The sequence below is a fragment of the Vanacampus margaritifer genome, chromosome 2 (assembly GCF_051991255.1).
Source record: "Vanacampus margaritifer isolate UIUO_Vmar chromosome 2, RoL_Vmar_1.0, whole genome shotgun sequence".
NCBI lineage: Eukaryota > Metazoa > Chordata > Actinopteri > Syngnathiformes > Syngnathidae > Vanacampus > Vanacampus margaritifer.
Window position 1 is genome coordinate 34,284,010 of NC_135433.1, and position 14,808 is coordinate 34,298,817.

Below are 14,808 nucleotides of genomic sequence, written 5' to 3' on the forward strand. Positions count from 1 at the left end.
TGGGCCACGAATTGTTCACAGCGTGATATGTCACACATCAATCGACGATCTTTGAACGGTACAAAGACGCCACAGTACAGACATTAGCGGCTTCAAAGCTGTCTTTTAGGGCACGTAGTGCCGAACAATTCTATATATTGAGCAGCCAATATATTCAGGCATTGTCTGGCTCTAGCTGCTGGAACCGTCAAATGCGTCAGTCCTCGTTAGTTTGGAGCAGGCGTGCTGGGCTGTCAGGCACACCGGAACTGGGGGTGATACGAGCCGAGATTGACAGGTACGTGCACGCGCTCAAAACACCAACAGGAATTAACACATGTTGACATAATGTGCAAGTTTGAGCAGTCTTGCAATGCACTGCAACTTTTCGTAAACGTGCTTTTCTTTGTAAGAACCCCACTTGTATAGATTTTATGGCAGGATTAGCCAACAGGTGGGTGAGTGGTGCTGTCACTACGGTATTGTGAAACACACGGCAGCACTTTGTCACACGTGACATCTGCAATCACTCACCCATTTCACTATATGTATATATTATTTATTTATTCCATTAGATATTAAGAAACTATACGAATCTAAGAGTTGCAAGAGAGATCAACAGGAGCAAATTTACTGTAACATGGTTATGCAATGTGCATTATGGAACATATAGGCGAGGTACACACTGCACATGTAGGTATTTAATTTATTTAAACAAATAAAACCTATTTGTAAAATGTTAGATCCCTTAGAGAAAGTTGGCATGTGACATTCCTTCCAAGTAAAATCATCCCAATAATTCTCCCTTCATTCCTCAGATTTTTATTTATATCTATTTTTAAGGTGTAACTTTTTATATATTTTTTATTTTAACGTCTTAACTCAAAATTCAGTGCCATTGACGGCTATAGACATAAAAAAAAATCCTTATAACTATCTCTCTTAGTTTAACATTTTTTTCCCCACTTTTGTTAACAAGTGTGAAAGCCTCTATTTTTTTATTGTACATTTAGAACAGATATAACATTTGTGATTAATCGTGAGTTAACTAGTGAAGTCATGCGATTAATTACAATTAAAAAAATTTAATCGCCTGACGCCCCTAATTTTTAACAATATTTTCTTTTGTTTTTTTTAAATCACGTCAGGCGATTAAAAATTTTCAATTGTAATTAATCGCATGACTTCAATAATTAACTCACGATTAATCACAAATTTTATATCTGTTCTAAATGTACAATTTAAAAATATATATTTTTTAGGTTTTCATACTCTTTTTAACAAAAGTGTAAAAAGTGTGAAATTAATAGAAATATTTTAAATGAAATTTTGACGTCTATAGCCGTCAATGGCAGTGAATGAGTTAATTTGATAAAAAGGCTAACGGGGGATAGGACCAGGCCCGTTTCACGAACAGTAAAAATCCGTGTGCAATTGAGTCCCTTTTAAATGCATTGGGACCCCCCCCCCCACATTAATTTCTATAAAATACACTGATAAACATTTAATATACATTTTCCGTAAAAAATAAAAAAGATTTGCACCTGTAAATATTGAACAGGTTTACTGTTTATAATTGTCAGCCGAAACAGTTTTCCCAATAGACCATTCCAGTTTTCAGAAACAATCGGAACTCAATGGTGCTTGAACCCAAAAGAGTAACCACACATCCGTTCTCTTTTGCCCGGAAAAAAATCAATCCGTAAAAATAAGAAAGCAAACCAAGAATTAAACAAATAGGGTTAGGGTTAGGGAGGGGGGGGGGTGTATGCAGTTGTGCGAAAACCAGGAAGCGCCGACGCCGGGGGAGACAAACAAACCTAACGATGAATGGACGCTGCAATTTAGTCTCATCGTTTCCTTATTGAATGTTAAACAGCGAGAGGTGCACTTTTATCTGGTAAAGATGTTCGTGCAGAAGGTTCCCAGGGTCAGCAGCATCTCTTATAAAATTTTAAATAATTCCCTGAGATTAAAATGTTTTTTGATTTATCTTTTATCGGCCGTCAGATTAAAAAAAAAAAAAAAAAGAGGCGGATACCGATATTCGTCAAAATGCCCAATATCGGCGCCGATACTCGATTTGATTCGATACCGATTAATCCCGATGCGAGTCTATAAATTGATTATTGCGGAAAAAAATTACTCAAATTTAGAAAATACTAATCAGTAAACTTGTACATGTACACTGTAAGAGTTGTATGAAAATGTATTTATTTATCTGAAATTCAGTCTTATAACTGAGCCACTGCATTTGAAGAACAGGTTGCACAGTCTCATGTTTGAATCAAATATTAAGGCTTAATGTTCCATTAATATAACATTCTTCCATGCTTAATATGTGAATCCTAACCCTAAGTAAGACGTTTTGTTGAATATTCCCATCAAAAATTGATGTTTAAAAATCGATTCGGCCGCATATCGAATTGATTCGAGAATTGCACGCTGTAATATCATGATATATTGCAGAATCGATTTTTTCTAACACACCTAATGGAAAGACAACAGTTTCAGCCTTGAGGATGTTTTCTTATGTCTAATAATAATAATATGTCTATATTAGGGATATATTAGGGTTTGGGAATTTTCATTTTAGTTAGTTTTTATTTTGTTTTGAGTTATTATTATTTTTTAATTTAGTTAGTTTTAATTATAAGTGATAAGTATAAGAATAAGTGATTCTAGTTAAAAATTTCTTAGTTTTAGTTTAGTTTGAGTTAGTTTCAGTATTAGTTTGTGTTTTTAAAAAAAAAAGTGTCAAATACTAGGGGTGTGCCAAAAAATAGATTCTCAAGAATCGCGATTCTCATTTGATACAAAATCGATTTTATTTAAATTATTTTATACTGTCTTGCCTTTGTCTGTGTGTGCCTTTATTTGTAACGCTGTTCATGTTGTACCCGGTTTGGCCACTTAGGGGCAGTGTGGTTCCACGCGGTTTAATACACTGTTAAGTTGTAGCCACATTAGAGAGTAGAAGGAAAAAGTCACGATCAAGTTATTCCAATTAAAGTTGTTTTTTTGCAGTGCGGTGCCATTCTTTTGAGTGATAAAAGTGCCGCGAGTAGCGCGCTAATTAGCATTAGCGAGTCAGACTGGAGTAGATCATTACGATTCCTTGCACATCTATAGATTAAAGCAAAAATCATTGTCAATGATTGTCACCATTTTGAATCGAAAATCGGCCTTAATCGAAAATCGTTTCTTGAATCGTATTGCACAACCAAAAATCGAAATCGAATCGTGTGAGTCATTCAAAGATTCCCACCACTACAAACTACAACAACAAACTAGAGCTGTCAAAATTAATCGATTAATCGACAAGTGTATTACTTGTGCACAATATTTAATAAACACCATGGCAAAATGAAAAAAGTAACACTTTTCTTACCTAGCGCTGCATTTCAGCTGAGTTCAATGAAAAAGCAGGCGAGCCAAACGTGTCGTCGTCATCTGAGGGTGCTTTCCTATTGGCTGCTTTTAGATGACATCACTTCTGTGCGGCACACTTTCAAATGTCCTTATTCCGGTTAATATCGAAATAAATATACTTCAAATCACATTTAAAATCATCCCCAAAGGCTCATGTATTAAATTAATTTACCAATGACGAAAACAAAGGACATTTTCACTATAATTATAGTTAGTTTTCGTTTGTTTTGTGAACATAAAATCTAGTTTATTTGTCGTTTTTTTTAAAAAAGCATTTTCGTTTTAATTTGACTTCATTAACAAAATTGTTTTTGTGAATTTGAGTTTTTCCATGACTTTTTCTGAACTCAAATAAACTACTTGAATACATTTGGCTTGACTCGACGGCCAGTATCAATACAATGCCTGAGCCTGAGGGCAATAGAACAAAACTCTCGACTTCCTTCCCTCTTAAGTTCGCCTGAGCTCAACCTAACCACTGTACTGTAAAACACACGCACACACACACAGTCAGTTGTCAGTATCGTGCATGTCACAAAGTCGACGTGACGGCACTCGTTATCAGTAAACGTGGGAATATCATTTTTTTTTTATCATGCAATCCATTTGCGCGTAATGGTTCTTTTTTTTATTGGCGTAATGAAACCTTAAAGATTGTTAGTGTCTCCTGACAGGGCAAATTCCACTTTACTTACGTTTGACTTGATACTTTTCACCTTCAGTGTAAATGTAGCCTCAGTGGAGAAAATTCCATGGCTTGGGCTGACTTAGCTTCTTCTTCTTCTTCTTCTTCTTCTTGACATTTTCATGACTTACTGAGATGAGTTAGGCAAGTCTGACCATCATGGGACGTAAATGTAGTTAAACACAATCAGTAGCATAGAGTCAGTCATTTTCCTCAATTTCCTCACTGAAGGTTATTTAATTAGGGACAGATAGCATCCGCATTCATATGGTTGTGACAGGGCGGGGTCACGAAATGAAACCCGTGTCTTGTTTCAATTCTTCGGTGTATGAAGAAGACTACTAAATAAGTCACTGATTGAGTGCCGTCCAATTTAATAGACACCCCTTTTCTACCGTATCACTCGATGGTATAAGGTTTGTTGTAGTGCCGTCACTATCAAATATATTTGGAATTGATCAATCTATCGATTATTCAATTGATTAATCGACTAATCGGATTCATTTTAATTTTGCATTCAAGTGTATTACAAAAGCATTCCCCCCGATTACTGTTTATTAACCAATCATTGGTCATTTCGTACTTTGTACTTAGTGTGTGATTTAAATAAAGGGGGATTGATGTTTGACGATACCGGATTGGTCATTGCTTTCCAAAGTAAAAACAGATGTTTGCAAATGTCTTCATTTGATTAAACACAGAAGATTGATGTGATAATCGATTACTTGTCGATTCATTTTGACAGCTCTAGTTTGGTGTTGTAGTTTGTAGTGGTGGGAATCTTTGAATGTCTCACACGATTCGATTTCGATTTTTGGTTGTGCAATACGATTCAGAATCGATTTTCGATTAAGGCCGATTTTCGATTCAAAATGGTGACAATCATTGACAATGATTTTTGCTTCAATCTATAGATGTGCAAGGAATTGTGATGATCTACTCCAGTCTGACTTGCTAATGCTAATTAGCGCGCTACTCGCGGCACTTTTATCACTCAAAAGAACGGCTTCACGCTGGAAAAAACAAACAGCTTTTATTGGAATAACTGATCGTGACTTTTATCCTTCTACTCTCTAATGTGGCTTCAACTTAACAGTGTATCAGACCGCGTGGAACCACAATGCCCCTAAGTGGCCAGTGTACAACATGAACAGTGTTACAAATAAAGGCACACACAGACAAAGGCAAGATAGTATAAAATAATTTAAATAAAATCGATTTTGTACTAAATGAGAATCGCGATTCTTATGAGAATCTATTTTTTGGCACACCCCTAGTAGTTTGTATTTGAAGGTGTTTTGCTATGATGACCCCTCAGGGGCTAAGATGAACATTCATTTTAAAGAGGTTCTGTAATCATTCTAATGTATATGTGCATATATATATATATATATATATTAGGGATGTGAATTGCCGAGTACCTGGCGATTCGATTCGCATCACGATTCATAGGTCATGATTCGATTCGATAACGATTAATCCCGATACGAATCTATAAATTCACTATTGCGATTAATATTTTTTTTTACTTAAATTTGGAAAATACTAATCAGTAAACTTGTACATGTACACTGTAAGATTTGTATGAAAATGTATTTATTTATCTGAAAATTCAGGTTTTATAACATTTAACAAACAGTTTGCAGTCTGTTTCATGTTTGAACAGCACTGAAATCAAATATTAAGGTTCAATGTTCCATTAATATAACATTTTTCCACGCTTAATGTGTGAATCCTAACCCTAAGTAAGACGTTTCGTTGAATATCCCCATAAAAAATTTATGTTTAAAAATCGATTTGGCCGCATATTGAATCAATTTGACAATTGTGCGCTGTAATATTGCGAAATATTGCCAAATCGATTTTTTCTAACACCCCTAATATATATATATATATATATATATATATATATATATATATATATATATATATATATATATATATATATATATATATATATATATACATATATATATATATATATATATATATATATATATATATATATATACATTTCCTTTGTAAAATGTTTATGCCATTCAAAAAAGATAATTCTCATGAGGATATTTGATCCTCCCCCGTTAAAGCACTTACTGTATGCTACCGTATACGATAACACGCTTGCCTCGTCGGCGTATATAACAGTAATAGAGACGGCAGGACTCCCTGCAGGATAACGTTCACCTCTCCCACAATGTATCATCTTCAGCTTTGGCTTTTATTTTCTCCCATATGAACCGAGCCGTCAATGCCGGCTTTTCCTGCTCTTGAGGTTATTCTTCAAATTGACTGAGGTACTTTTAAGGCAGATTGTATGCTTATATTAGTTTGGCAGTGACTTAGGGTTGTATTTGCGGGATAACCTTTAGTAGGGATTCTTGCGTCATTGGTGACAGCAGTGTGAGCTTGGATTTCGGGTGCTGCTTTTGTGACTTCTTTTTTCAACTCAGCACTCTGAATTGTGTCGTTGAAAGGGTTTCACTGTAATAACTCAAGTCAGCACAGTAACCGTTTTTGTTCATTTTTGGGTTTGTGTTCACTTGTTTTTGTTGTTTTGGTTTGGAACTCCTGTATTTGTATGCGATTATGTGTCAGGCTCGGGACTGAACCCGTAAACGACCTTCTTCCTGTCCAGCCTGCTGACGTACGTGTAGTAGCATAGAAGAGCTCTGTTACGTGACATTATTGCCGCTGACTGCTTTGGACTCGCTCGCTGCTTGAAGGCTTTTTCACTTCATGAATACCAGATTGAATATCTGTATTTATTCATGAAGTACAACCACAACGTGTGTGGACTTTTCTCAATTCATCATACCCAATTGGGTATGTGTTTTCCTGCACACAAAGACTTCGTTTGTGGAGCAAACATAGCGAAGCTTGCTCTTGGGATTCTTTAGTCATCCGCTTTATTTGGTGGCGCTTGAATGTGTCAGATGGATTCATTCATTCACGAGCCCGCTGCGATTTCTACCCCAGCCCGCAGACCTGACTTGGGACAATGTCAACTCCATTCATATCCAGCACCGGAAGTTGCTCCCACTAGTGGGTGTTATCAGCACCGATGTGGTCATCAGGGGTGGGAATCTTTGAATGTCTCACGATTCGATTCCGATTTTTGGGTCTGCGATTCGATTCAGAATCGATTTTCCATTAAGAAGGATTTTCGATTCAAAATGATTTGATTGACAATGATTTTTGCTTCAATCTATAGATGTGCAAGGAATCGTAATGATCTACTCCAGTCTGACTTGCTAATGCTAATTAGCGCGCTACTCGCGGCACTTTTATCACTCAAAAGAATGGCACCGCGCTGCAAAAAAACAACTTTTATTGGAATAACTTGATCATGATTTTTTCCTTCTACTCTCTAATGTGGTTACAACTTAACAGTGTATCAGACCACGTGGACCCACACTGCCCCTCAGTGGCCAAATCGGGTACAACATAGCGCTCCAAATAAAGGCACACACAGGCAAAGTGAAGACAATATAAAATACTTTAAATAAAATCAATTTTGGGGCATTTAAAATCGATTCTGAATCGTACTAAATGAGAATCGCGATTCTTATGAGAATCGATTTTTTGGCACACCCCTAGTGGTCATGCTGAGCAAATAGTTGTCAACGCTGATGTCACTATGTGCATACAGTGTAAGTGGGTGGATGTCGGCGACTTGGCACTTTAGTTTCTCCACCGAGAAATTAGCAAAAATGTTTGTCAACTCGGACAACAATAATATATACTGATTCTAAAACAGTTTGAACATAAACTTAACATTCATAGTTTGTGCTTCATTGCCACAATTTAGTAGTTAGTAGCTATTGCAAGCAGCATTCTGCCACAAAAATGACAACTCACAATAACATCTGGATGTAACAGAACATAAGAACAAGAGCTTTTGATAATCCAGAAGACAAAAGTCATTCTCACCATTTATCAAATTTTCAACGATTCCATTTTCAAAATGACGATTAATCAAATTAATTAGATTTATTGCCCAGCCATACTTGATGGCTATGGCATACGTTGAACCCCCTCGTCTTCGTGGTTTGGCATTTGTAAATTCACCTATTCAAGGACTTTTAGGGGCACTTAGCTTCCGTTCTTCTTCGTCAAGACTCACCTGTTTCCTCTTTTTGTGCTCAGGCCAATGAAATAAAAGTATTACATTGTCACTATCTTGTAGGATCTTGGTGTTGTTGTCCTTTTCTGCTACATTTGAGATGTCTGGTTTTGTTGTCTGTCCTTGAATGCATGCAGTATGTGCACAGTCAACTAAAAGTTAAAAAAAAAAAAAAAAAATATATATATATATATATATATATATATATAAATTACAGTTGTCAAACGATTTTTTAATCAGATTAATCACATTTTAGAATTTTGATTAATCACTTAATAGTAAATCGACATTTTTTTGTGTATATTATAGAGATATATCTCTAGATTTGCATGACTAATCAGTGTTATTTTTATTTTCAGGAAATACACACCTGGATTAGTTTTAACCAATGAATGAAGATGAAATCAAAATGTCATGGTCTTGCAGCTGGACAAACAGACTGGGGGCCTTGTCTAAGGTTGTCTGACCTTCTGCCATCAACCTGAGAACAGCATATTTGGAAGATTACTCGGGCCTTAACATCACACACAGGTAAGAAACATTTGTTCAGTGCAAACAGAACGTCACTTGTCCATATCCATGTTCTCAATCTGTTCCTTAACAGCTTGAGGAATTGCTTGAAAAATCTTTTTAAATTCTGATCTTTGACATTAACATTGTAGAGAGCACAAAAAATTTCAAACGAAAGCCAGTTGCCCTGATCATCCGTTAGGTGGCGTATTGACCACACTCGATTATCCATCCAGTTCTGCAAGAAGATTGATTTTCTGTTGCAAAGAAAACATCTGCTATTCCATATTGGGGATTGATGTGGTGTAAAATTGTGGTTGTACAAAAGTTTCCAGCTGAGCAGGACTTGCTTATGAAAAGACGATAATTTAACTGGCATTTTATCGTTAAAATCACACCTAAGTACAAATTCAACACCTCCCATTTTTTCAAAAACACCTTTGGACATACAGAACCAGATGCTATTATTTTCTATTAGGAAATATCTTAACCATTTAACATTAAGTACAGCATTTACAAAAGTAAATTGCTTGAAGTCCACTTTCTTTATATTCTTTTACAATTTTAGATTTTTTTTTCATATAGTGGACTTTATTTTTCCAAATAAAATAAACATTTTTTTTTTTTATTGCTTTTATTGATTTGTCTGGTATAGCCATAGAATATGCTGGATCAATGCACCTTGCTATAGATTCAATTTTAATTAGATATGTTCTTCCAAAAATCGTTAGATCTCGTTGTAGCCAAGAATTCAATTTGAGTTTACATTGATTCATTTTTGTTTGGATATTTAATGATTCACTTGCAGCAGTATCTCTAGTTAGGTTAATACCCAGGTATTTCACACAAGATTTAATCGGGATACTATATGCTTCTGTGAGGTTGCAATCATGTATTGCCATAAGTTTACATTTAGTGCGATTAAGTATCAAACCAGATGCTTCAGAGGTGTCAACTAGTTTTAGTACTTCTGGATTTTGTTCCATATTCTTAAGGAAAATTGTTGTGTTGTCTGCGAGTTGACTAATCCCAAATTGCTCATTAAAAATGGTTAATTTTTCCATTTTTGAACATAATGGCCAAAATTTCAACCGCCATTATAAATAGGAAAGGGGAAATATTGCATCCTTGTTCCACGCCCCTATTTACAGAAAAACCTGGTGTGGCATAGGTTGGGAGTATCACAGTGCTTGCAGTATCTGTATGAAAAGTTTCAATTATCCTTTTTTTTTTTTTCAGGAAAGCTCAGTATTGTTCATTCGATTTGACATCATCATTGCTCTCCTTTTTTAAATTTTTTTTTATTAAAAAAATAATATTTTTTTTATTTTTTATTTTTTATTTATATATATATATATATATATATATATATATATATATATATAATTTTATTTTTTGTATGTGGGTGAGCATGTGCATGTGCGCGCGTGCGTGTGTGCGTGTGTGTATTCATCAGTTCACCTAAAGCCCATTAAAAAAAAATCCCATACTAATAATATAATATAATAATAAATTGCCAAATGCAGAAACATCAATGTAAGCTATCACGATGTGGTGGCTCTCGCTAACAGACAGAATTAAGTAACCAGAATTAGGTTAAAAAATTCTATATACGTAGACCATGTTTCTAAAAATTTTGATATTTGTTTTTTATTTGAGGCAGATATTTTTTCCATTAAAATGTGATTTATGAGGAGGTTAGACCATTGGTCGATATTCAGAGTTTGTTTATTTTTCCAGTCAACAAGAATAGTTTTTTTAGCGATAGTAAGGGCTACAAGTGTAGATTGAAATTGTTTATGTGTTAAGTCAGTTGTTGTTAGGTCACCTAGCAAACACAAGTTTGGAGATAAAGGTATCCTACAGTCCAAGATAGCGGAAAGTTTTTCTAAGACTTTAGTCCAGAAATACATAACCGGAGTACATAACCATAAAGCATGAACATAAGTGTCTGTCGTGTTTTGTAAACATTGGAGACAAATGTCAAGAGTCTGAGAGTCCCATTTTCTTCATCATATATTGAGTAATGTATGTTCTATGAATAATTTTATATTGGATAAGTTGTAAATTTGTGTGTTTTGTCATTTTAAATGCGTTTTCACAAACTTGAATCCAAAAGTCAGGTTCCGGTGCTATAGACAAGTCTGTCTCCCATTTCCAGATGGGTAAAGACATTTTATCAGTATATGAAAGTAGCTCATATATTTTTGAAAGTTTTTTTGTTGTTGTCGGAGAAAGCTTGTTAATATCTTTAGCTAAAACAGGCGGTTAGAGTGTACCCTGAAGTGTTGGAATTTTTTTCTTTATCATATTTTTAACTTGTAGATAATGTAAAAAATTTCCTTTTTTTATTTTGTGTTTTTGGAGCAAGGATGTATATGATATAAACATATTATCTGAGAAGAGATGGTGGAGATGTGTAATTCCTTTCTGCTCAATTATCCTACACAATTTTGGTCCAAAACCATATACACGCAGCACTTCAAAAAATAAATTTGTGTTCCAATTTATCAAAAGCCTTTTGGAAGTCAAGGAAAAAGGAAGAATCCCTGGCCTTCTATTTCGTCTTCTACTAATCTGATGTTGTTATGTATTGATCTTTTGTTTACAAACATTGTGATTCACTAATAATAGTATCTAATTTATTTTTAAGTGCAGATGTATGTTAGCAGTTTATAGTGATTATTTAAAAGTATAATGGGGCAACGCAAGTTTATGTGACTGATCGGAAGAACATATTGGCGAGGCCTCTCAAAACAGCTTCCAACCCAGGGCAGGCACAGCTGACTGCATGGGCGGGGCCGGGCCCCCCAATGCCCGCCCATGCCGCCGGGTCCATTTGTGTGGTTCACTGTGTCCTGTTTGATCAGACGTGTGTATTGTGTATGAAAAAGCTTTTTGATTGTTACCACATTGGTTGTCATGGTCACACAGCACAAAAAATCGTGGAAGGAAGTATGAGTCATGGTGGCTTTAGAAACTTCCGTGCCATAGCAGATCCTCACACAGGATGCTGCAGACACTCTGAGGCAGGTGTCTGCAAGACTTAGTACAAAGAGGAAGGCTAAGAAAAAAAGAACTTTACAGACTTGGTGTATTTTACTATATCTACTGCGGCGTATTAAGGCCACGTATAAATATATTTTTTTAGAGGGCGGGGGCAATATTCCGAGAAAAAAACTCGCAAATTTGCCACTTTATAAAGTCGCAAATTTACAAGTTTTTTTATAAAGTGGCAAATTTGCGACTTTGTATAGTGGCAGATTTGCGAGAAAAACACGTAACGTACTGTAGCTATCGTCTAATCATGTGAGGATTTGTTTGGGGTTATTTGGACACTGTTTATAAAATGAAAAGGCAGGATGGAGACGGATTCATTCTTAAATGAAAACTTTACTCGTCATTCACCGCAGCCAGAGCGACAACACTTCCTGATCCCCTATCAGCTGACTAACACTATCCAATCAGATGCTAGCATACCATAGGTAAATGCAAGTGAATGACGGAGAGCAACAGATTTGACACATCAATTTAGATACTTGTACAAAAAATACCAACATGTATGAATGTGTAAATAATAATTCTGAAAACATAAAGGTACAAGTAAATATAAATTTTAACAAATTAACTTAAATGTTTAATCGTCTTTAGTCGTCTTTGTCGCTGGCCAGTGGCCGTACACAACGCTTCAAATAGCGAATGCTTCACATGATATGGTTAATCTCTGCTAAAGCAATTACTATCTCCTTATTTGGAAACCCGACTGAAAGTGCGAGTAGTACGCTACGTGTATGAGAAAAAAATTCATAAATTTGCCACTTTATAAAGTGGCAAATTTGCGAGTTTTTTTCTCGGAATATTGCCCCTGCCCTCTAAAAAAAATATATATTTATACGGTGGCCCTAATACGCCGTCGTAAATATCTGTGCCAGCACGCTTTTGTGTAAAATTGCTTTTCTCAAATAACATACAGACGGCGGAACATACTTGCCAGGCTACATGTCTGCTATTAGAGGCGAAATCATGCATGTCTCAAAATGTCTCCAGGCATTGAATAGCATGAGGGCAAGTGGGTGTCCTGTTGTGCTGTTGTCCTACGCTTACCTGTTTTAGGTCAGGACTCTTTCGTCTGCCATTTAACTTCATTTCAATCAAAAACGTTTTGATAGAACGCTTGTGTAGTTAATTAAAACAATGTTTCACAATCTGTGGGCTGAGCAGTGTCCCACAACGAGCTGTTAAAGGGCCACAATTGTGGAAAAATAACCTTGAACTTGAACTTGTGCCCTGTTAACTCCCCTTCAATTATTAATCAGCTGACAGAGGTTATGCAGAAAAAAAGAAGGGTGGACAGGTACAAAAGCAGTATGCTAATCGGGAAAAGAGGAATATGGAAGGATGTGGACATTATAGCGTAGACTGAAACCCAAAATAGCAGTACCATTGAGTGAGCTTTTTGTGGAGAGTGTCTCTGAATGCTTGGAGGGCCTTGGGGGGCTCAGACTGACAAGAGTAGACAGAGGAGGAAAGGGAGCCTTCCTGACTCCAAGTGTGTGTGTGTGTGTGTGTGTGTGCGGGGCATGTAAGAGGCAGGACAGTGTTATTTTAACCCTGAACATAGTTCCGGCTGTCACACCATACCACCCACCGCTACACTCGTCATCTCTTTCCGTAGCCTACTAAATGTGTGCACCATTTTTTTTTCTTTTTACACTCATCTACTAGTCTCCATTGTCACTCTATTTTTATTTCAAATCCCCCGTTCGCTTATTGACAAGTGCACTCTCAAAGTCACAGAGCACAACTTGTTGTTGTCTTTCTTATCTAATACTATGCTCAGGTACTCACGGTAGCAGGCCACGGAAGTGCAGATTGACCGCACGCGCGCACACGCATAGTAGAGCGATGATGCAATTATGCAGTGGCTGTGAATGGGACACACACACCTATTGTGCTCGGCACACGACGAGAAAGTGTTTGAGCCAAGAATCAACCGTTCAAATTACATAAGTCAATTATATAATAATAACAATAATAAAAAAATAATAATAATACAAGTTTTAGCCACTTTGGAAGTGCAAATGACTGCTTCACTAAAGGTGCCACTTTCTTAAGGTTGCTTATCTCTGCCCTCTTGTGGCCAGAGAGAACCATTTCAATGCTGTACAATTCAAGGGTCACCAAAGTGGTGACCGCGGGCACCAGGAAGCCCCCAAGGACCACATGAGTAGCCCGCGTGCCTGTTCCAAAAAATTGTTTACCGGGCATTGCGATTTTTCTAGGAATGTTGTATAAATGGTTAGTTGAAATTTTAAACAATGGAAGAGATTTATAGAAATTAGGGATGCACGATAATGCCATTTTCAACCAATACCTTTAAACCAATAATTTAGAAAGTGCCAATGTCGATAAGTAATCCAATAATTATTTTCAAAATTAACTTGAATACAAATATACTTTTGAGCCCTACTATAAGCCTAACATGCACAAATACATTGAAACATTGTGTAAAGCACCATGAAGCTGAATTTTATTGATATCTCTGCTTCAAAGACATCCAGTAACTCATTTTGAGTTTACAATACAGTTATGTTTTAAAAATGCAACAAAAAACTGCAAGGGTAATATTTTGGGGAGACACAGTAAAGAATGCCCACACTGCCTTTCACCATGTTGCCATGATGCATCTTCTGTGAACACGAGGTCGCGCGCATTATGACGTCACAAATATGCAACGCTAAAATAAGAGAGGGGAGGGGTTGAGGAGTTGGGCACAACTTAAGCCACAACAGATGGACCAACGTGTCATGTCTATTAATATCTTATAAGATGTCTTTATTATCTGGTTTATCTGTGACGTCAAAGTGGTTGATAATTGCCGATAATTATCGGCCACCGATATTATCGTGCATCCCTAATAGAAATGAAGTGTTGGTTATCTGTATTTATCTGTTTCTTAAATATTGAGTGACACAATTAATTTTTTTAATAGCTTCTACACACACAATTTTATTAATTTTTTTTAGAATTGACCCAATACGCAGATAATTGCCCATTATAAGGCAGAATTTGTTGGGTC

The 14,808-nt window shown here is 36.1% G+C and overlaps 1 protein-coding gene across 1 annotated transcript in view; it reads left to right on the forward strand.

The window, feature by feature from the left end:
• Positions 1–62: 62 nt before the first annotated feature.
• tnk2b (tyrosine kinase, non-receptor, 2b) overlaps positions 63–14,808 on the forward strand; it is a 54,581-nt gene continuing 39,835 nt past the window's right edge. The window contains exons 1-2 of the mRNA XM_077557850.1: positions 63–277; positions 8,579–8,750. The gene's annotated coding sequence lies outside the window, so the exon portion shown is untranslated. The remainder of the gene's footprint in view (positions 278–8,578; positions 8,751–14,808) is intronic.